The sequence below is a fragment of the Cupressus sempervirens genome, chromosome 8, assembly GCF_028749045.1.
Source record: "Cupressus sempervirens isolate cs-2001-9-10 chromosome 8, ASM2874904v1, whole genome shotgun sequence".
Lineage (NCBI taxonomy): Eukaryota > Viridiplantae > Streptophyta > Pinopsida > Cupressales > Cupressaceae > Cupressus > Cupressus sempervirens.
This window is the reverse complement of record NC_143125.1, coordinates 151586607-151613183: the sequence shown is the minus strand read 5'-3', so window position 1 is coordinate 151613183 and position 26577 is coordinate 151586607.

Sequence of the window (26577 nt, the reverse complement as noted above, 5' to 3'; positions counted from 1 at the left end):
AAATGTGTGCTAGAGAAATCTTTTCTTGTGATTGGGTTTTAAACTTATACTCCTCAAAAAAGTGACTACTGGCAATGGTGGTTAATGGGAATAATCCCACATTCATAAGAATGGGGAATGTGTTGTGTTTTAAAAAAAAGCAAAGTGAATATGGAACCAAAAAAAGGGCCACTAGGAGTTCGCTTAGGCAGTCACTAGTGTCATGGCTTGCTCGTTGCTGGTTGGTCAAGGAATATTCACCAGATTTGTTGAGTACAACGGGAAATTAATTGAATGTGTCTATATGATTAATGCTTCCCAATAAAATAAACATACAAAATATTCTACACTAGCTTTGCAAATCAGGCCTTCGAGTTTTGATTTGCAAAAAAAATTTGCCTCATGGTTGACTATGGCCTAAAATAGGCAAATTTATAGTTAATATTCACTGAATCGTCACTCCAGATGTAATGGCGAGGTCCACTTCAACTCTAGATGCTCCCAATTGTTGCAGATGCTCTAGATCTAAATCAAGTCCATTTGAGAGATGAAGCAACAAAGTCTCCAATGGCTATGTGATGAGTATCTCCCTCAGCTCTGATACCATGTAAAAAAATTTCTTAGGGAATAATTCACCCAAGACCAAGGAACTCAAAACACAAGCACAAATTAGACTAAAGTATGATCAGAATAAATGTATAGTATTCAATACAATGTACAAGTACACTAGGAGTGCCTGTATATAAAGGTCTTTGAGATGCATCTAGAATTCCTTAGAATCAACATCATGATAAGTCATACAACTAGGCACATGTCCACCAAATATGGGTTATCCTCCATTAAGCATGGAACTAAGTGTGATGATGACAGGATAAGCCTACAATGGTGTGACATGCAAATCATTGTTGTAGATAACATGTACTAAATTAGGAGTGCGAATAACTATGTTGTCTACATGACAACTCAGTGAATGATCCAAACTCCAGTGTTGTAGACACCATGTGCATAATTAGAGTTGTGTACTTCTATGTTGTCAACATGACAACTCAAAAAGGTGTGCAAACTCCTAAGTGTCTCATCAAGATAAATAATAAAATAATACAAAAAAAAAAAATAATGCACTAACCTAAGTAAACTTAAGTAAAGTGTAAATAGTAGATACCTATTTACACCAACAGTTAGGAAGGAAGGAAAGAAAGTTTTTAATGTTCAGTTAATAAGTAATGATTTGAGATAACCACATTTCCAAGAAATACCTAAAATTGCATATAAAGGAGACCCATTTGGTGTGTTATCAATGATACCACCAAAAGTTCTTATGATCCAATATGTTAGATGTTTCTATACATGTAAAGTTGGAAGTGTAGGAGATATGGAGATAAGATAAATATATAGTAAACTTTGAGAGAATGGATTCTTGAAGAAGGAAACAAAATTGTAGAGAGGAAAGGGTTGATCCATGCCCTAGATTTACTGAATGTATTCAAAACTGAATGGATCACAATTGTGCTTAGTCAAATGCATGATGACTACATTTGATTAGAGAATGGGCCAAATAATATCACAAAGAAGATAATCAACCTAGTATCAAGGTACCCTACCCTAGATAGGCCTAAGAGCATGCATAGTAATGTAAAGGAGGTGATTGAGAAAAATACAGGTTTTGTATGCAATAAGAGAGTGATGTCTATTAATTCTATTTTAGATCCCCTAATTGCCTTTGTAGTGAGAGTGATTTCTCAAAAATTATTTTAGTCTAGCAAACTGAATAGTTTTTCATGCATGGCTATTGATTTGGGATATAAGATAGTGAAGAGAGACCACACCTATGACCTTGTTGAGTTACAACTTTAGCAACTATCAGAAAACTTGGAGGCCATTGGGAAAATAAAGAGTGCATCATGAAAATTTGGTTCTTTATTGGTCTGCATAGGCTTTTATGTGTAGAACACTTTTCCTACATTTGGTAAAGTGGTGTGGAAGACAAATAGGCCTATCACACATCAAATTACAAAATTCACAGAGTAGCTTGGAGATAACTTTAAGTCAATGATGACTAGTTATTTTGAGGATTTTTAAAAATCCATGAAATAGAGGTTAAGGATACCTGTATAACTTGTGGAACAACATTACATTGATGTTTGTTCTATAGTGGATGCAAACTATACATATGTGCAAGAAGTTATACCTAGGGTCAGATGGTTAAAGCCCTTTCCATATGAGACCAATGTAGATGAGGCATCTGCAAAAATTAAAACCTTATTGGTAGAAGACATTGAAAAAAATGTCACCTTAATGGAAACTATGAGGAAGCCAAATCCAGAATAACAATTGATTTGAAGATAGCTACAGTACTAAGAAATAAGAACAAATTAGTCAAAAAGCTGAAACAGAGATTTGGTGAAGGGGGGGAAGATGAAGATGATGATGATGATGATGATAAAGAGGAAGAACAAGGCCAAGCCCCATTGGCACTAACTCAAGGCCAAGTAGAGGATTAGGAAGAAGATATAGAAGGTTTCAAGGAAGAAGAAGCCAAGGAAGAACTAAAAGAAGCCAAGAAGAAAAGAAAGATAAAAGAAAAAATAGTGGAGAAACCTGAGAAGCTTGTGAAGAAGCCATAGCAGAAGCTAGCAATACCTACTAAGAGGTCAAGTACAAGGGAAGCCACTATACATGCTAGTGAAGTAGAAAGTCCTAAGGGAAAAATATCAATAACTACAGTAGAGTCAAGCTAGCCTAGGAAGAAAACCTATAGGTTTTTTAGTAAGAAGCACAAGAAAGATGAATCTGATGAGGAGAAGACTGATTCAAATGACTTGAGTCAATTTAAAGTGGTAAGTCATAATCCCTAATGAGCCTATAAAATTTCATATTTATATTCATCTACTATAACACTTTACCCCATGGTTTCAATATATTCTGAATCCATTTCCATACATTAACTTCATTGATGAAGCATTAACTATTTTATTAATTAGCATTTGTATGTGTAGCTAGTTAATGCTAAATTGTGATGATTTATTTTGATAAGTGGTTATTATTGAATTATAATTATCCTTAGGTGATGAACATATTTTTTGTAAGGTATTTTAGTCATTCATGCAAATGGGAAGAAGCACAAGCAAGTTGACACTTGTCAATATTTAGTAGCTGCAGGAAATGCAAAAAAAGTCAAAAGTCAATTTTGGTAAAATAGGCATATCACACTCAATTCTTAATGAAATTAAGAATTTTTTATGCATTTGGAAAGATAAAAACAAGGTGCACAAACCATTTTGAGAATTTGAGTTATTTTAGAATAGTTAATGAGCATTACAGATCAAAATTTGACTGAGTAAATAGTGGCACATTTTCAGGAAACATAAAACCACTTTCAATAAAATGATAATAACTTGCATATTTTGTAATGAAAGTCAGATTTTCAAAATTTTCTAGAAACATAAAAGGGATTATAATAACTTGGTTAAATGGTTTGATCTAATTCACAATAACAAAGGAGCAACATACATTTGAGTGGCTTGCTGAAAAGGTGGAACATAAAATCAACACACTTAGTTGTTAGTTTTGTAATAAGTCTCTTCCTTGTTTAAAGAAATGATGAGACTCTTGTTAGATGGTTGTTAGAGAGTCAATAATATTATATATTCAAAATTTTAATCAAGCATTTGATATAGATGGATGTATGTAGAGATAGATAGAAACTTGTAGCTATAGTATACAATTCCCGTAGCCACTACTGTACAATTTCCTGCAGCCATTACTGTGTACTTAGATTTATTTCTAGAATTGTTATAGTTTATATTTTGAAATGATAGAATAACTTAGAGATTTTTATAGTGCATATACTTTGTAGACTTGTGTCAAGTATACATCCTCAGGTTGACAATTTAAATTATTCTTCTCCATAAGAAAGATAGCTACTCATTTTGGATGTTAAATCCATGAGTTATGCTTTTAGAACCAAGTTATTGAACTAATTGGGAAGACAACATTTTTGGTACCGTTGCTGGGGTAGGTCAAGCTATGAGATTCTTTGAGTTTTTAGCAACTCTTTATCATTTTTCTAGAATCTTAGTTTGTATTCAAATTACTTAGGATTAGAAAATTTTGCAGCAACACAATATGGATTTTAGATCCATGGAGAATAAGAATGAAGATCCACTATCATTTTTAAAAAGTTAGGAAATCAATGAAGAAATGTTCTCGAGTATCATAGAGGAATTTTAATCACATATTGATGATAACGTGTTAATTTTTGAAGAGGCAAATGAAGACAACCTTATTTTGCAAAAGGAAGAAATCACCATACACAGGGTTGTTGCTAAAGATGAATGTGATATCAAATTAGAATTCTTACTTCAAGAAGAGGATGAAGAATAAACTCATCTACACAAAGCCAATAAGGAGGGTTCAAAATTTTTTCTTTCACAAGGGTGTTATATTAGACATCTCATTCATATAGAGGAAAAGAAGTCATCACAAGCTATGATTGCAGAAAAGAAAGAACTTATTCCACAAACACAAGGTGAAGTTCAAATGGAAAAGGAGGATGATAGGATTGAAGAGTCATCTTTGACTACTAAGCAAGAGGAATAAATTTCTATAAAGACATTGATCACACTTCCAAATTTTGATCTCCTCTTACTAGTTAAACTCTTCAAATTTCGAGCACATATGCTACACCATTGCAAATATCAAGGCATAGTCCTAGCCTATCTAAGAGTGAAGATGATACATCATTTGGTGATGTAATTTTTGATGAAGTGATTGAGTTTCCAAAGTTTGATCTTACAACAATCACTATTGAAGAGATGAGTATTCGACAAGAGGCTCTTCAAAGGAAAAAGAAGTAAGAATTGATGAGAAGAGAGTATAAGAAAAAGAAATTTTTGCATGAGATAAAAGACATATTCTATGATCCTTTTAGTCTCCCTGAGATGAATGAAGAAAAGCCAATCATTGATAAATTTTTCACCATTTTTGACAAAATAAAGGATGAAGACTTGGATTCTAATGTTAAACTTTTAGAATGGTCTGAGAGGAAATTTCACACAAAGGTACTTGAAAAGATATATAGTGCTATTGCACTAAGATTGGTTGACTTAGTAGCCAAAGTGGAAAGTGTGAAGAAGGTGTTAGAGAATATTTTCTCTTTATACACCAAGCTATGTGATGTGAATCTATTCGCACAAGAAGTTCAGAGGGCTATTGGCCACCTACAAGGAGATCTACAATTTACAGGGACTACTCTTAAGTTATCTCTTGTTCAAAGCTAGCCCCATTTTCAGAATTTATTGTCAACCCAAGAAAGGCTTTTTGGGTTGTAAGCATGCGATAAAAACACCAAATCCACATTAATTAAAATCCAATCCATGTTGACCCCACACATGGAAATGTTGCATAAGGAACTAGCATATGCTGAGACTTTGATGAAGAAAGATTCTCATCATTCAACTCATGATGGCTTAGTTGACCTTCCTTCCTAGCTAGACATTTAGTATCAATCTCTAGAGGTAGCCAACAACAATTGGGATGCAGCCCCAAAGATTATAATGGAGATCCATAAATCATTTTTGGATAAACACACTATTAGTGTACCACCCAAATGACATAAATGTCAAAAAAGGAGGATAGTGAAGTTTTGTAATGACAGTAAGGTGAAAATAAAATCCTAAAGGGATATGAAGTTCATCAGACATATATACTCAAGGGGAGTATCAGAAGCAAACGTAGAAATAAAGATGAAATATTTACTCAGGGGGAGTAATGGAGTTTTGGAGTTTTGAGGTATGACTGATAGTCATCCAGTTTGTAAAATTTTGAAATTTTGAAATTTTGTATAAGAGTCGAGTAACAGATATATATTGTCTCATTTATGCTCATAGTAAGGCTATATATGCATGAAAAAGTGTTTTTGCTACTCATGTCAAAGGGGGAGATTGTTGATCTCATTTTGGTTTTGATAAGGTAGTGACAAAACACTTTAATTATTACCTAGTAGAAACATAGTGAATGTCAAGAATCAATTGCCAGACAATAAATATGAGCAATATGATAGTTAGTATCAAGTATTAGTATGTGTTGAGTAGTCTATGCATACTGAGTCACTCAATTATCAAGACAATAGTATGTCTCAAGAAAGTTAGTGTGTGCTAAGTGATATAGGTTTCAAGCAGACATTGTATGTCAAGTTGTTCAAAAGCTGAGTTACAACATTAAAACATAGTGATGGTCGAGCATCAAAGCGTTTGGATGTCAAGTGAACAATATGTGACATAGTTGTTTATAATGACACAAAATACTATGTAAACCATTTTTGGCCTAACATTTTCAGTTTTTTACAATTATAGAAGATAAGGATTGAGTCATATTGAGAATCCCTATGCAGTATATGCAACCAATCATATTAAGGGGCGTTTTAAGTGAAAATATGGATCAACCATAGTCATTGATTCTAAGTTAACCCTAGTCCACCTATGTTTACTTAAGGAGGAAAACCCTAAAGAGTTTGTGTGATGAACAAGGAGTGAGACAAATGAATGCTAAGTGTAGAGAGAGCATTCATAGTGACTAAGGAGGTTATGATAGTGTTATGAATTGTAGAATCAATTAGAGAGAATAGAATAGAGTAGAGGAAGGATGGAGGAGACTTATCTAATCAAAAGGATCAAGGATTCATTAGAAAAGAGAAGATCTGACATCTAGCGGTGAGGTGTTAACGAAAGGATCATGGTGTTGAATCATTCTAATAGGTGATATAGAGAAAAATTCCTAATAGAGTATCCCTAATAGGTTTTGAGTTCTAACAATCTCTTGTAAATCTCTTAACTGAGTGCTTACTTAATTGTGAGTCTAAATCCTCTAACAAGGTGAGACCTAATAGTCTTTGTAGCCTTTGATAGGGTAGACCCCTCATAGGGTAGATCATAGTTTATGATCAAACTCATTGTAACCATAATTGGGTACACTTTACAACTATAGTAGTGAAGATTTGTAGATGCCATCCCCACCCCAATTTTACCTTCTCCTTGGAGGGTTTCTAGTTAACCAAATTTATTGTCTCATGTGTTAAAATTGTTTATGTTATGGATGCAATGTGTAGTTAGCTATTTCAGTTTATATGCTAATTTACGAGATGGATGTGTGGTGAATGTTTTATGGTTGAAGTTTTGAATCACCTATTCACAACCCTCCCCCCCCCCCCCCTCAAAGTTTACTTTCCCATTGTTATTTGCAACAATATTGAGGATGATAAAACCATAATATACCATAAGGGTTTCAACTATTCAAGAACTTAGATTACTTGTGAAAGGTTATGTATCTCCTTATGTCCTGATAGGGAAGATCATAACCTTTGAGCTAAGAAACTATGACAACAACCTTCCTAAGGGAGAATTTGCAATCAAAGCAGTTGTTGTACCTGACATACCCAAAAAAGGAAAAGAACTAGAGAGTACTTCTAGAGCTAGTAGAGATCTTGAGAGTCTACAAAATTTCATTCTTCTTTGTATGCTCTCTTATTCATCCCAATGATGGATCATAGAGTGTGATCCAAAATATTGATTCTTAAAAAAAAATCTTACATAGTTGAAACCATAAGAAATATTACTTGATAATCTTGTTCTTCTAAAACTATTTGATACAAATATTAAGGAGACTTGTTTGGCAAAGGAATTTCTCTCATTGACCACATGTGGTTTGTCTATGAAACCATCAACAGGATGTATGACAAGACACTTATTTAATGCCCATCATGCATTTCTAGTGATGAATAATAAGATATAATTCAATATAGTGAAACATTGTCAATCATACACATGTCTCTATTCTAAAAAAATCTATAAAATTTCATGTCCTTTAGAACTTTGGTCCAAAATATAATTAATACCATTGATCGAAGACCATCTCAAGGCCATAAATAATAAATATACAATTGTGAAATCATGGTTTCTAGGTATGTTTTCTTGCAACTACAATTATTATTACCACCTTGTGGGAAATAAATCAAGGCTACATTCTCTAGAGATGTGATCTTATGGTCCATCATGATGAATTATGGAAAGGGTTGTTAATAGAATTAGGAGGAAGACAAATATTTTAATGCAAGAATTCATTCCCCAAAATTTTCTTCAATTTTCAAGGGATTGAAAAAAATGCCAATTTTTTTCCTAAATAAGTAATGAAGGGTTTTCTAGTATAGTTAAATACTTAAATCATACAAAAAAAATAATTTGTAATGTAATTAATTTCCTCCCTTTAAAATTTAGAAACTTCCCAAATACATTATTACTTCCCACTCCACCCCTCCACAATAAAACATTTGCCAAAATTTTCTAGAATTTTCTTATTGCTGAAAAAAAAAGGAGTACAATTTAGTATATGTTCGTATGAAATTTTAAAAAGTTATCAACAAAATTCATATTTTCACTAAGATAGTGAAATATTCACTAGATTTTTACACCTTTATGGGGGGAGTGGATGGAGGCTCTTAAATTTATCCATGATCCTAGTGCTCATTTACTTTATTTTCCTATTGATTTGATCATATCTTCAAATTAAAATCCACTCCTTTTTAGTAGTATTGATGACTCTCATAATAGATTAAAAAACCAAGTTTATAAATTATAGAAAGGAAAGACATACAATAAAATATTGCATTTATAATCAAATTGATGAAATGAAATAACTTTGTCTTTATGATGATATTGCCTTACCTACTCATTAAGTTCCTGTAGCATCTTAAAATGGAAGCACCTATCATTTAAAACCTTTTAACTCTTGCCCTTTAGTGATCTTATCAACCATGGATACATTCTTCCTCAATCAACTCTATGTCCCACTTTGTTTCATCCTTTTCAATTCTGTTAGTGTAGTTTCTAAGACTAAGAGATTGTCCATCTTCAAGAGAACCCTGGTATAGGTCAGCCAAGTTGACCTATACTAAGTATAGCTTGGTCGGGTTTACCTATATCCCATACATTTTTGGTCCTAGGGCTAGTTGTGTATCAATGAGTTAATTTTTAAGATCAAGTGACCTGTCGACTTGCTTTATTTTCTAGCCCAAAAACTAGTATAAAAGAAACCCTAGGAACCTCATTTCCACAATACTGGACATCATAAGACATATGTAATCACATGAAGAAAACTTGAGAAAGAATATTCAAGGCATTCATCAAGTTTTCAAGGAAATTCTCAAGCTCTTCTTAAGATTCAAGGATCCTTTGTGAGTATTCCGCTTCGATTTCTAGCATTTTTTTGGCCATAAAGGGAGGATAATTCATCATCTTCTTCCTTTTTGAACATCCACATTCATGGATCCATGATTCTTAGATCCATTTCATTTGTGGGGATTTTATACATCCTTCATTGAAGATTCAACATCGACTAGATTCAAACATTGCAAAATTCTTATTGACAAGTGTTTCATCAAGCAAGGTGAATATTTACATTTGTCTTGTTCTCGTACATTCTTTACATTTCACTCACTTTCAAGGTTAATTTACAAATGAGGGTTTGACCAAGGAAAGCCCTTTCGCCCAAAAAGAATCAATTTTTCTTGTGTTTAGGAATAGGGTATCAAAGTTACAAATTTAGATGTGGAAACTATCATTCACAAGATTTCAAAAAATTATGGGTTGACTTTTTTCTGATGCTCTTGGATCATGTCTTCCATCCTATAAACCTATTGGTAGACATCAATCAAATCAACCTATACTTGGAGATCTAATATTTTTAAGGCTATTCTAGGTTTTTTGTTTTGATCACATATAGAGGTATTTAGAATTTTTCTAGTTGTTGTAGATACATATTTTTTAAGTAAAAAACCACATTCCTTTGCACATTTTGAGGTCATATTTCCACCCTTCTTTTTATCACTTACTATAGACCTACTTTATCTTTGTCATTTAATCAATTGGCTCACTTTATGTCACACTACACATTTAAAATTAATTGGCATTGTGTGAGAGGAATTTCTTGCATAATTATTTTGTATAATTTGGATTTGGTATCGAAATCCCTTCATCTTATTTGGGCTTTTCTAATCTAACTTGAGTTGTATTGAAAGTTATGTTTTATAGCCCCTTTTTCTCTCGTATTGAATGATTTAGTGTGAAAGTGTATTGTTAATGAGTTTATATAATCTAGTTTACATTGTTAACTTTGTTGATACCATTTTCACCACTATATAGTTCTAACACAATTAGAAAACCATATGGTCTCACTATATAATATCTTATGAGGTCTACTAACACCATTCGGAATGAATAATGTAGTCATGTGTCTTTCCTTGAGATCTCATCTTCTAAATTTTCTACTTCAACTCAAAGTTATTGTTTAGAGTTGGAATTTGATATAATGATAAGTACTTCAAAGTTATCTTTTATAATTTAGAGATAACTTTAAGAAACCCCCCTTTGGAAAATATATAAAATCATGTTGAATCCAACATTATTTTAGGGGCAAGAAAATAATTTGTATTGGCATTTTTTTTTTGCAAAATAGGAAAAAATTTAATTTCATTGGCAATTTGTTTTCCATTGTATGAAAATTATGTAAAATCGAGGCAAATATTTAATTATTTAAGAAAATTGCAACCAAAAGTAAAAATATCTAGAAACCATAAATTTGTATCATGTAAGATACAATAACCCTTTTTAAATATGATCATTAGATGATCCTAAATCAACAGTATAAATCCTATTTCAAGCTTAAAAGTTAAAATACAATAAGTTTAAGAGAAAGTTTCCTAAATAATGACACTTGTCCAAAGTATAATCTATTTCAGCCCAAAGATTAGAAGGATAAAAAGTTCCTTAGAAAGTCTTCAGAATAGAGACAATTGTCAAATATATGTACTTTACATATAACCTGACTTAGAGTTTTACTATAGATTGGCAAATGTGACCATCTATTAAGACATGCCTCAAAAATTGTGGAAAAAAATATTTAATTTACCATGTGGAAATTTAGATTTCATTGGTGATGTCATCATCAAAATAAAAATGATTATGTATGATTATTGGCAATTGGTCTGAGCATGGGACCTAGCTTTTATAAATTGCAGGCGATGTCGCCACCCCAAAAGTGTAAAACAAATTGCAAAATTCAAGGTCCTTGATGAGTGAGATTCACCATTTGGCAAATATTTTCCACTAAATTAAACCTTAATTTTATTTTGAGGGCTTGAGTTTACGTGATTTAATCCTTTGAATGGACCTTGTGATAGTTGGGAGTAGGTATAATGTTGGTGGTGATTATGTGTCAAGATTATAGAAGTACATCCATCAATTGATTAAACATGGTTTGGTTTATTTATAGGGTCCTTAGATAATTTTGAGATTCTTTTATGAGAGCTCACCTACATAAGACATGTCATCTATTAGAGATCAAGGTGATGTGAGTTATAGATCTCTCAAAGAAAAACTTTGCGAGTCACAAAATGATGTTACGAGGGCATAGATAGGAGAAAATAATATGTCACCAACTGATCATGGTCACATTCCATATCCAAAAAATATATGTGGATATAAGTTATAGGAATAGATTCCTATTATATATGATTAGTAGAAAATAAAGAGATTGACAAAAACATCAAGGCTTGTGTTAGACCATTTGGTTGTATATTACCTCTGAGCATCATTTTGACTCCTTTCTCATATCCACCAACAAGGGTCAAATTTCATTCTTGTTCGAACAATATTTTTGATTCATTGAAAATTGTCTCTCCTTGTTAGAATTTGACATTATGTATGGTTTTTGTGACCAAAGTTTTGAGCAAACTTGCACCTATCTTTTGATTAGATTTATACAATACTGTGTTGCATTTGAAATTTTACAAGTATGCTTTTTAATTGTCCTTATTTCTAGATATACTATGTATATAATATTCTTAATTCTAAGACCCTATAACCAACCATATGTTAATATTGAAAATTTATTGAAAGAAATAACCACATACTTGATCGACTATCAAAAAATTAATTCATAATATAACTATTACAACAATAAAAACTAAAATAATGTCTAAATAAAATAAACATTGAGAATGACATCATTCATTATAAAATATACATTACTAGAATATTAGACATACTTTAGCAAAGACATATATAGACATTGATGACAATATCAAGAAGTATTGACCCCAAAATTATTAAATTGACTAATAAAATAATGAAATATGTAAGCATAATTTAATTTTATTAATACCACTTGTATATTTGCATGTTATAAGAATAGGAATAGAAGAATTGAAAAAATACAATTACAAATATATAATAAGATTATGATTACACTTTTAATTTTAAAAAAAATAGAACTAATATTATAATGTCATTTTAATATTTTTCATATATTGTTAATCTCAAATTACAACCAATTGATCTCTATAATTAAGATAGACTTGCCCTACTTCAATTTAAACGAAGAAGACATCCAAAATTCATACAACCTATACATTTTAAAAATAAGTTTAATGAGAAATACTTACATAAGATTTATTTTCCTAAAGATTGAAAAGCCACCTAAATTAGCTAATTTTGAGAAATGTTCACAAATTTGCTATATTTCAAATGCACTTATTAAAAAGTACTCAATTGTAGTCTGGTATTATTCATTGGAAGCACACAATCTATGAAATATTATTTGTTGTCATGCGCTCATATTATTTTCTTAAACTAAAAAATCAGGCAAGCTAAATCCTCTTTCTATATTTTTATTGAGTGGTCCATTTTATTTTTTACTATTACATTCAATCATTGCAATTTATGTTTGGTTGGCACCATGTGCAAGCAACTGTCAACACTACCTTAGCAAAAACTTTATGGAACTACTTCACCTTGAATTCACTTAACTACTAAGTTTCCTCCATAGTTAAACTCAATCTGCTTGCAACCCCCAAGTATTGTGTTTTATGGATAATATATACTATTTTTTGAAGACTTTATATTTTGTCAAATATATTTTTAAATTTTTTATATCAAAAAAATATATATCATTTTTTATTCAAATAATGTCTAATATGTTCTCTCATGTTGACTAGGATCTAAATATTTCTTAAATTAAACATACAATAAAAGAATTCATAAATAATATTTAATAATAAACCTATACCTATCAAATATTAAATTTCCATTTTAATATTTTTTAAAGACCTATTTTTAAAAAATATAATAAATAATAATTGAGAATTCAAAAAATAAAATCTTAAAATCAAAAGTAAACACAATATAGTTAAATAATTATATTTATAATAATACTAAAATTACAAATAGATTGAATAGATCAAAACGTTAAAAGATGATGAATTCATTTTCATTAGTATAGCAATGCTACTATAAAACATATCATGCCTTTCACAAGAACCACCTTTACATAAAACGTACCACTCTAATTGTAAGTTCACTAATATATGTTTTCTCACTTTATATAGAAAGAGGGGGAAGATAGGGGGAATTGTAAAGATAACTACAACTATTAGTCTAAATAATTCATGTATTATTTGTAATCGAGTACTACCTATTTATTTGAAATATAATGTATGACTTAAACAAGTTTGATTCCTAAGCTAGAAAAAGATCAAATAGTCAAAGGTGAATGACTTATATAAACATATACTCTAATTGTATTAGTCCAATTGAAGATATGATGGACTGCATAAACATCACACACTAAGGCTTGATTCTTAGACTAAAAGTAATTGACTTGTTTTTTTGGTTTTTTATAAGATATCTGAGAGTAGCCTGGGCGTGAGGCTTAAACAGCACACACTAAGGCTTGATTCTAAGACTAAAAGTGTTAAAGTAATTGACTTATTTTTCTGGTGAGAGTAATGGGAACATGCACATTGCCACATCCATTCCTGCATACACCCTCCTTCCTACTCCAAATAGAAGATATGCCATCCTCACATTATTCTTCTCCATCTCATTCTTCTCCTCTCCCATAAATCTCTCTAGCCTGAACTCATTAGGATCCTTCCACACCTCTAGATCATTTGACATGTTGTGTAGATTGAAAAGCACTATTGAATTTGCAAGAATGGTGATGCACATCACCTTATATTTCTCCTCTATCTGGTGAATCATCTCAATGTCTCCTTCACCACACTTTTTATGTACAACAACTTCTTCAAATTATCTAAACTAAAAAACCCACTTCTACCTTCCCTTACAATCACATATAAGGTAAGTGAGAGCTCATTCATGGTAGTAGAAATATTGTCTACTACAAGAAGAAATAACTCGTACAAGTTGAATGCTATTTCTTCATCGACCAAATTTGAAGAATTCTTTGGCTCCCCCATTTCTAATTCCTTGTCTTCACCAATGGACAACAAACAATTCAACAAATAGCAAGGAGTAGTTTGCCTCAACAACTCTATAACTACGAGAAAATATTATGAAGGGCAAAATATTATGATAGGAATTGGCTTTTTCAAAATTTGGATTTTGAAATTTTTTACATTTGTTTCAAAATTGGAAAAATGGAATTAGAATACAAGACTTCTAATTTTGTCTCAAAACTATGTTTTCTGACTTCCTACTAGCAAGTAGCAATTGAAAATTATGTTTTTTGAGGAGTGTAAAACTAATAGATTGGACTACATTTTGGAGTCTACCTTCAACTCCAAGCTTATGTATAAAACTATGCCTTCACAATCATCTTCCAAGCGAAACAAATAGTTCAAGTAAAATCCTAAAAATAAGAATGGAGATTTAAAAAAACTTGATTTGACTAAATAAAAAAATGTAGAAATCTCTATTTCTACAATTCTACAAACCAAATGGACCCTTTTAGAGACTTCCAATTCCTCTCAGCCCTCATCAATCGAGGATTACAATGGGTGATGAACCCATCCATATTGTCATGATGGGGCCATATGTTTTGGCCATGGATGACAATGGTGAAAGGAGATTTCCACCCTTGTTGAGCTGATGTAAGTTGTCCAACAATGGGAGCTTTGGTGGACATAGAGGTCATGATGACATCGCTTTTTGCCTTGTAGATGTAGAGAGGGAAAGAGAAAGAGCAAGGAGTGAGACTAGGACAAGGTAAATAATAGTCATTTGTAGTTTGGGACTGGTGTGAAGGAAATGGAATGATAGAAGAGTCAATGTTTTCTCCATGAGGAATGGGTGGACTAGTTGTAGAGCTTAGATTGGCATTGCTATTTTCTCAAAGTTAGCACTTATGCTAAATTTAAAATTTATTTGGATTGTCACATATACCTAATATCTAATGTACTAAAATGAATGCACTCACATAAGTCTAATATCCAATTTGTTGAAAAGAGTACACATGTAAATCTACCATGTGTTGAAAATAATATACTCATCTAATTCTAACATGTTGAAAAATATATACTTAAGAATAATGGTTCAGTAAATTTAATGTGTTGAAAATGACAAACTATTTGCATAGTTCACCAATTGTAATGCATATCTAATGTGTTGAAAATAACACACTCTTCAATCAAAATGGCCCAACAATACACTCTTTAAGAAAATGGTCCAACAAATGCAATGTAAATCTAGAATGTGTTGAAGAAAATGCACTTTTTAAACAAGGACTCAACAATTGTAATGTATATCTAATGTATTGAAAATAACACACTCTTCAATCAAAATGGCCCAACAATACACTCTTATAGCACAATGGTCCAACAAATGCAACATAAATCTAGTGTGTTGAAAAAAAAAATCCTCTTTTTAAGCAAGAACTTAACAATTGTAATATATATTTAATGTATTGAAAATAACACACTCTTTAATAAAAATGGCCCAACAATACACTCTTTAACCACATTTGTCTAACAAATGTGACATAAATCTAATGTGTTGGAAAAATGCACTATTTAAACAAGGACTCAACTATGTAATGTATATCTAATGTATTGAAAATAACACACTCTTCAATCAAAATGGCCCAACAATACACACTTTAAGAACAATGGTCCAACAAATGCAACGTAAATCTAATGTGTTGAAAAAAAATCCACTCTTTAAGCAAGGACAACAATTGTAATGTATATCTAATGTATTGAAAATAACACACTCTTCAATCAAAATGGCCCAACAATAAACTATTTAAGCATAATGGTCCAACAAGTGCGACATAAATCTAATGTGTTGAAAAAATGCACTCTTTAAGCAAGGACTCAATAATTGTAATGTATATCTAATGTGTTGAAAATAACACACTCTTAAATCAAAATGGCCCAGTAATATACTCTTTAAGCACAATGGTCCAACAAATGTGATGCAAATCTACTGTATTGAAAAAAAAGCACTCTTTAAACAAGGACTCAACAATTGTAATGTATATCTAATGTATTGAAAATAACACACTCTTCAATCAAAATGGCCCAATAATACACTCTTTAAGAACAATGGTCCAACAAATGTGACGTAGATCTAATGTGTTCAAGAAAAAAAATCCACTCTTTAAAAAAGGACTTAACAATTGTAATGTATATCTAATGTATTGAAAATAACACTCTTCAATCAAAATGGCCCAACAATACACTCTTTAAGCACAATGGTCCAACAAGTGCGACATAAATCTAATGCATTGAAGTAAAAATTCACTCTTTAAGAAAGGATTCAACAATTGCAATGTATATCTAATATATTGAAAATAACACACTCTTCCATTAAAATGGCCCAACAATACACTCTTTAAGCACAATTGTCCAACAAGTATGATGTAAATCTAATGTGTTGAAAAAAAATCCACTCTTTAAGCACAGATTTAGTAATTGTAATGTATATCTAATATATTGAAAATAACACACTCTTCAATTAAAATGGCCCGACAACACACTATTTAAGTGCAATGATCTGGGACAAATGCAACACAAATCTAATGTGTTGAAAAAAAATCCACTCTTTAGGCAAGGACTCAACAATTTTAATGTATATCTAATGTATTTAAAATAACACACTCTTCAATCAAAATGGCCCAACAATACACTCTTTAAGCACAATGGTCCAACAAGTGCAATGTAAATCTAATGTGTTGAAAAAAATTCCACTCTTTAAGCAAGGATTCAACAATTGTAATGTATATCTAATGTATTGAAAATGACACACTCTTCAATCAAATTGGCCAAACAATAAACTCTTTAAGCATAATGGTCCAACAAGTGCGACATAAATCTAATAAGTTGAAAAAATGCACTCTTTAAGCAAGGACTGAACAATTGTAGTATATCTAATGTGTTGAAAATAAAACACTCTTAAATCTAAATGGCTCAACAATACACTCTTTAAGCACAATGGTCCAACAAATGTGACATAAAACTAAAGTATTGAAAAAAAATGCACTCTTTAAACAAATACTCAACAATTGTAATGTATATCTAATGTATTGAAAATAACACACTCTTTAATCAATATAGCCAAACAATACACTCTTTATGCACAATGATCCAACAAATGCAATGTAAATCTAATGTGTTGAAAAAAATCCACTCTTTAAGCAAGGACTCAACAATTGTAATGTATATCTAATTTATTGAAAATAACGCACTCTTCAATCAAAATGGCCTAACAATACACTCTTTAAGCACAATGGTCCAATGAGTGCGACGTAAATCTAATGTGTTGAAAAAATAAACTCTTTAAGAAAGAACTCAACAATTTTATAATGTATATCTAATGTATTGAAAATAACACACTGTTCAATCAAATTGGCCCAACAATAAACTCTTTAGGCATAATAGTCCAACAACTACGACATAAATCTAATGTTAAGCAGGGGCTCAATAATTATAATGTATATCTAATGTATTGAAATTAACACACTCTTCCATTAAATGGCCCAACAATAAACTCTTTATGCACAATGCTCCAACAAGTATGATGTAAATCTAATGTGTTTTAAAAAATGCACTCTTTAAACATAATTGCCCAACAATTGCAACACAAATATAACATGTTGAAAATATTACACTTTTCAAAAAATAACAACCCAATAACTATGAATTAAATTTGATCTATTAAAAGGCAAGAGCCTGCAACCTCTTATCTAAGAGAGGTCTTGGGTTTGACTCTACACAAGTTTAATAAATAATAATAATTAATCACATCACATAATTTAATAATGAATCTTGGCTTCGGTCTCTTACTAACCAAAAATAAATATAAAATTAATCTATTATAAAAATACAAAGTGTTAAAATCACTATACTACATGTCTATAGATCATTTATTTATGATTATGATCTAACACTATCACAGTGATAATATTTCAAGAATGTTAAACAATTTTGTTGCCATATACATTCATTGGCTACATTATTTTTATTAAATTTGTTTACCATGTATTTGAATATGAAAATGTAACTATAATTAACCTTTAACTAAACTTAACACTATCATGATGATAATATTTCAAGAATGTTAAACAATTTTATCGCCATATACATTCAATGTCTATATTATTTATATTAAATTTGACTACCATGTATTTAAATATGAAAATGTAACTATAATTAATCTTTAACTAAATTTAACCACGCATAATTGTAAAATGTTAAAATAGATACACTTAATCTATAAAAAAAAATAGTTTCAATTTAAGAGCTATAGATAGATAAGCAAATAAATAATTTTTTAACTTGTTTTAAATTAAAATTGAAACAATATTTAATTATATTAATCAAAGTCTAAAATGTCACTTGATTAATGTTGATAGGCATTCTACAATGGCAGAAAGGATGGAGTGGGATGGTGTGAGTGTGTTAATGTTAACTTTTATCTTTCTAGGTTAAATTTGACAACCATTTACAAGTCAAAATTTTTAATTTAATTATAAACAAAATATGTTTTTAAAAATAATTCAATAAGCACCACATCAAATATTTGTTAAAATTAAAATGTTTGGAACTTGGGAGAGATAAATCATCAATTTTTTAAGAAATTAAAATAAAAAGTTTAGGTGAGTGCAAAAAAGTAAATGAAGATAAAAGGAAATATATATAGTTTTCGGTGTATTAAATTAAATTTTAATCATTTTGTAGTGGATATATATTTGCATTTCTTTAGATAGATTTATTTAAGATATCTATACTAGTAATAATATTCTTTCAAAATAATATTTAATATTAATCAAATGAAACATACTTCCATAAGATGATTGTACAAACAAATCTACATCCTCTAAAGGTGAAATAATAAATACAAACATTTTAAAGTGAACAGTTTGTTAGAAAAAAATATGCAAATTGATGTTTATTTGGACCTACTTTTTTTTATGTATTAAACATTATTTACATATTTGAAGATAATAGAATAAATAAATACAATATTTTGTAGTTACATTTTACTAATAAAATATTTTTTTACAAATAGATGCTATAAATTTAATATAAATAAATAGGTATATAATATTAGTTTTTTTTTTAAGTATAAAGTATAAATAAAAACAATATTGTACTGGTTGAAATTACACATAAGATTATTTTATCTTGTATTTTTAGTTCTTATTGATTAGATTGTCTTAATAATTCACAAGCATCATATTCTTAGGTAAGTTCACCTCATGATATCAACAATCTTATTATCATTCATACCTAGATATTTGGTCATGATCTTTAGATCCCCTTATAACCCATTCTATAAGATTTATAAATATAGACTTCACTAAGGTCATTTCTATAATTGCATATCTAAGCTTGTAAACTTACAATTTAGATGAAAATTTAAAACTACAACAACAACCTTTTCTAAAATAATCATAAATGATTTCTTAGAAAATCTAGAAGCATGAAATAAAATATACATTACAACAAAAAATTAAATACACACCAAAGGGAGAGATTGAAGATACTTTAAAGGTGAATATTCTAAACAAACACTTTAAGACAAGGCTTCATCATTTGGCAAACTTTTTAATCAATATATATAATAGAAGATTTGACATACAAGAAATATGAAAAAGTCTTAATATTGTGATTTCTAGTCTCTTAAATTTTCTTAACTAGACACATAAAAATATACTAGACAACTATAGTGTGATTCTTGTACTTGACAAAATATCTAAAAAGGATAATAATTGTATAGTTCTTACCAATATTTTATGTTGTGACATGGAGCTTAATCAGACTTGAGGATTAATTTTTTCCACTTTATTTGGCATGGTTTTTGCCATTTTTTCCTACAGGTGTTTGGGGGCAATACCCCAATTTTATGGGTCAAGGGACAATGTTGTTTTTAGAGTCCTAGGTTAGCACCCTAGGTGAGGTCAAGGGGTAGTGCTTCTTTAGTGAGAATTATTATGTAAGTGGTAGTTAATATTCTAGCACTAAGCAACATAAATCTTGTATAAAATGGCTTAGGGTTAGGGATTTTAAGACGTATGATGAGATAGTAGCTTCTTGTAGCACTATTGAGTCAAAAGGGATTGTAGATTGTAATCATGTTGTAATCATTGGATAATAATCTACTATCAGACTCATTATTTTGTAGACGTAGTCCATGAATTGGATGAGCCACATTAAATCTTTAGGTGTCTTGTGTTCTCTTCTATGTACTTTATGATAATTTTGATATTGGTTATATTTACATGTAATTATTATATTCATCCTTCTAGTTCTAACATTTTCCATTCTTCATTCTCTTAGTTTATCATTTTCAAGTGGAACATATTATGGAAACTATATTTAACTGCTTACTTCACTAGGGATACAAACCATAACATTCAAGTAACAAACCATTTGTTATGTGTATAATGCACCTACCTTTATCCTTGGTCAAGAGTGCAATGGTTTGCAACCCCTTATCCATGTCTATTTTTTTTTTTAATTTTGTGTTTTTTAATATTATAGCTTTTTATTGGCTTTTTTAGTTGATTAGTTACTATTGACTCCCAATATTACTCTTAGGTAAATGGACTAAAGAAAGCCAAAAAAGACCAAAGGGATGAAGGCAAGATTGATGATATTAATATTCCAAAGAAATATTTATAGCTTAAGGTTCGATATGTCCTAAAACACATTTAGATAAAAACTGAAGAGACAAAATCCTTTTCCATACAACATTCTTCCTCTTACAATGTGTGTAGGATAACACCCCAAAATTTGAATGATAAAATAGCTTTTGATAGATCACAGTGTCACATACTTGAAGTGAAGATAATATCACTTTTTCAACTGACCTTGAAAGAAAAGGCACTGAGCTTAGATGGCTTAAACATCACACACTAAAGCTTCATTCCTAGGCTAAAAGTGTTAAATAGTCAAAGTTGACTTATTTTTCCAAGCTTAATTTTTTTCTTAGTGTGTGATTTTTAAGGCTAGCCCACTAACCCCCTCTAATGGTTGGGGTAAAAATGACCCCAACAAAAGGTATTAAGGGAAGAACGAACACCATGGATTATGAAAATGATTTACAAGATGATCATTACTTGTAGAAGAAGACTACATAGACGCCTAAAATTAGACACATATACTATGCTAGCTAGGAGTGGAAACTAAGAACATTGTGTGTGAGTGGTACCTGAGGCCAGATGATGGTGACATGGGGTAACATGGGGCATGAAGATAACAACATAGTTGATGATATCTGAGGTTGTATTAGATTATCGAGTTGTACTATCAAAATATAGTTTTTATTTGTGGGGCTTCAAAATTAATTTTTCTTCAACACCCTATTAGAAAACATTACCCTAAAGGGGTTCTTCTACTAGGATTAGATTTTGCAATTTGTAAGATAACAAAAATTTAATTAGTAAAGATATAAAAATAATTTTTATTATTTTTCAATTCAATATAAAATTATATTTCATGTTTCATTATGAAATGTGAAAAAAGACTTGAAAGGAAAAAAAAAATTGTTGGTGCTTTTCTTTTTCTTTTGACTTATAATCGGCTCTAGTAGAGGGTAGTTGTATAAGAATGCAAGATCTCCTCCTTGACTAGTAATTTATCAAGTTTCTACATTTCTTTCTCATCCACAAGGAACCAATCAACATGACCACATCACTACCCAAGTAACTGGCAATTTAATTTTTTTTATAAACTATTAGTCTAACATCTGATTTAATTGCAATCATTTCAATTTTTTAATTGTAAGATTATCTATGTTAATGGATAGAAACTAGTATTCATTTGGTAACTTGACTATTGTGTTACCTCAAGAACTTGTGAAAGGGGGCTTATTTCCCCATACCTTATGAACAAAGAATTGTTACGGTTACAACAATACTATTAGTTATTTTGAATGGTTTGTCAAGGGGGCATTTTTTTCCTATAACCACTAAAGAATAAACCATTTCAAGAATTTTGACTCTTAGGTTATTTGAAGAGTTTGTAAAGGGGAAACATATTTTTCTACAACTTGCTAACAAAGAATTGATTTTTAGAATTCTAATAAGTATACAAAAGGATGGTTCCATCAAGAACATAGTAGTTTGATCAAAATTTTAAAATGTTACCTTTTTTAAAATTATTTTTTGATTTCTCAAGTCATTAATTTACATTAATTTTGACAAAGTATTGTAATTTTTGTTTTGATTACCAAAACTTTGTATTTTAAAAATATTGAAATTTTCTAAAGACTAGTTATTTATAAATCAGACAATTTAGGCATTGAACCTTAAGTCAATTAAATGTTTTATTGCACATCTTTCATAAGCTCATAATTTTAATTAAAATTAAAATAGGAGGGTAATCTAGGTATTTCTATTTTTACTTTTTAAACTATGTGATCATATCTTTCATTTTAAATCCTTTCCATTCGAGAATTCTTAAGAGTTTATCATTCCATTCAATTTTTATTAAGAATTGTCCTAATAAACAAAAAATTAACTAGACATATTGTGGAATGAGAAAACATATAAAAATATATTTTATTCAGTCATTAATATTAAATTGATGAATCAAAACTTCTTGATCATGATATTACTTTATCTACTCATTAGTTCCTTGATGTAAATGAACACATCATATATAATCTCACTCAAATATCTTATGGGGCACCAAATATCTCACATCATATATAATTAGTTCAAAGTTGTCTTTGATTTTGAGGACTCGGTTGATATGATTTGATATTTATAGTTGTGTGGGTGACATTTGAGTGTAAATACAAGGTTGGTGGTGATTATGTTTCAAAATTATGTAAGTACACATTTATGCATTGATAAAACATGATGATCAAATATAGTGGTGATTGTTGGACATAGGAGTATTTTATCAAGTTATTGATGTCAAAATTGTTATATTTAGTCTTCAAAAGATAGATACAATATCTAGAAATTGTATTTTGTAGATATTCTACAACAATATAATATTAATAATATGTACATAATAATGTATAAATACTAAAATCATAGCTTTTTAATATAATTCATTGGTGTCAAGTTGTGTGTTTATAAGTGCAATCAATGTGAGAATTACAATGTTCAACCATCTAAGCTTTGCAAATAATCCACCCATTTGTCATGGAGGAGACATTGACTCTTCCTAATTATCTCATGTCCTTTGATTTTCTTCTTTCTCAATCCCACTCTACAAGTGACTCTTGTTTTCCTTGTTGCAACTTGATTTCTTCCTCTTCCTCTCTCAAAAGTGGAAACATAGACATCCATTCCTATACACACCCACCTTCAAATTGACAAATTGTGTAGATTGATCAACACTGCTAACATTGTAGGAATGGTTACTTTTTACATGTGGGAGGTTCTTCAAATCCTCTAAACTAAATAACATGCCTTTTGTGTGAATGATAGTGTAATGCCCTGCCAGGTGACCCAAAAGAAATTAACCTAAATTTTCACTAAATTTATCAAACATTTTTTTTAAATATATAATAATGTAAACAACAACATACAATATAGCAAAAGCATTAACATTCACATAAAAACATACATAAAACATATTACATTTCTTAAGGGTCCCATGATGTTGAATCACATTTAAGTTTAATTAATATTAAATCTAATATATAACACATCCATATTAAAGAATAACTACAAGTATAAATTCCATTTAAACAATATACAATTACAAGGTGCCACTAGGCAATAAACAAAATGCACAATCATCCACTTTACAAGTCACAAGATATGAGAGGCTTAAAGAATATACATCATAAAATAGATTGTACATCATCTTGTAAGATCTATGAAATCAATTACAACACACTTAAAGTATAACCATCCATCATAGAAATAAAAGATCAAATAAAAAGGAACAACTACACAAATACATCCAGCAATGACATCCAACAGTCGGATCTAAATAGTATAAGAAAATGCACTACAACCTGACCACATGAAACCCAAAAAGGTCCACTCCCACTGTGTTGAGGAGATAGTCTCAAGTCCCAAATAGGATAAAAAACTCACAAGTCAAAACCAATAGCTAGGTTCAAGAAATCACCTGAAAGAAAATTATCTCAAAGGGTACCAAGACACAAGCATCAACTAATCCCAGAGGCAACACAAACACATAGGAAATTTGTTGTGTAAGTGGGCAAGTCTCATCACATGAGCCAACTCTAAGGTTACCATGGTAGTCTTTTAATACTCTGGACCCCCTAGTACCTCTATGTAGCATCATTATCCTTTTATACAGACAAGGCATACTAACAAGTCGACTCTAAGGTCACCACGGTAGTCTTTTAATACTCCAAACCTCCTAGTGACTTTTTGTGGTACCAATATCTTATTAATTCATTTTGAACTCATTTAATGAAATGTTATCACTTATTAAAATAACCTACAATGGGTTACCCATCAACCTCTTTAGGGCCTCGACCTCCATTGCAAGCCACTTCCCAACATGACATACAAAAAACCTACCCTAAGCTCAACAAAAGCTAAAGATCTGAAATGACTAAAAATCAAACATCAGTTCTTAAGCAAGCAACTAGAAAGCATTGAAATATTGCTGATCATAATCATAGATTCCACCAATATGATCATCCTAACAAGACTGATCCAAAATCAAGTACACATAAACCAAGTCCATGTCATAACATTACATCACCAAAAACAAATCATTTAATCACCTCAGTCCTATACTAGCAACTAGGAAGCACTCATAGATAACTAATCAAAGATTGAAAAGGTTATACCAAAAAAGCCACAACATTCACTTTAGTTCTACACAAGAAACTAGAAAGCACATTAAAACATCTAATCAAACTCATCATAAAACACACACGACACATGACCATGGTTGGGTATAAAAGATCATAATCAAAAAATCGTCATGACATCACATAACAAAACTCCCAAGCCTCTAGTAAACATTCTAACTAGCCAAAGCTAAGTCTGAAATGTCCCTTTTCTAATTTTTCATGGTATTTCAAGCCTCAAATCATATCTTTAAAATCAAACAACTAATATCCCAAAGATCCACCAAATTCCTCAAGAAACCCCAAATCGGGTATGCTGAAAATAGTGCTAAAAGCTTCACAACTTCACAAATTATTAATAAATCTGAAAATGGAAATTTTTACAGATTTTTCAGCAGCATAACAGCCTAAAAATTAACATTTCTAGATCCGTATAGCCTTTACACAACAGCTCGAAAATGTAGGACCAAAACTATGCTCATCGGGCTCCCGAAATAGCACAAAATATGCTCGAAAACACCACAAAAACACTAATAATCTATCTCAGAAGTTTAATCACCTCCCAATATATATATTTAGCTCTATTTTAACATTTAAAAGTCTGATATACAGCAGCAACCCAAACTGATATGAAATACTCAACTGTAAACACCAAACTCATACAAAAACACACCCGAAAACTCACAAATCTGCACTGTTCAGCACAAAGGCAAACTCTGTATGAGCATGCACATGGAATGGCTTCAAACTCCCATCCTTAGCCTTCCTGGAAACCTGCAAACTCCCATTCTTGGGTCTCCCTAGAAACCTGCAAACTCCCGTTCTTGGGTCTCCTTCTCCACAAGTTTGGCAGCCTCTGAAGAATAACAAAGAATGAGCAAAAATCAAGTTCTGGAATGAGCCCAAAATGCCTCCAAACCCCTTAAAAGAGGGCATAACTGTAACTCACGTCCAAGAGAGGTTAATGAAACTTATTTTAATAATAATTTTCATTTATTAGTCCAACGGTTTCCAAAGATTAACCCCCCTTTTCCGAAACTTCACTTTCTTGGGCCTGCCTGTCTTAGCAAAGATTTTTTTTTATTATTATTTGAAAAGGGGACATGACAAGTCCTCCCCTCCCCAAACATTTCTTGTCCTCAAGCAATGGCTGAACAATAAACCAATCAATCCACCTGGATCCCAAATGTAGTCATGAACTATACTACTACCAATTAACACAGGCTCGTGCAATATCCTCTGCAATATGACCAAGAGGAATCCATAATCAAACTGACAATTATAGCTCAACCAAACTCCAAAATCACCACCACCATAGTCAAAAACCCATGAGACAAACTCTTAGAACATCAGAACCCAAGTAAAGTGGACAAATCAAACTGCCAACACAATAAATACCATCAATGCATCCCACTGGCCTATACGAAATGTACAATCCAACTCTGCAACAATGGTGAATGCTCTCATATGAAACTATACCAAGTATGGAGAATCCACACACTGTACAACT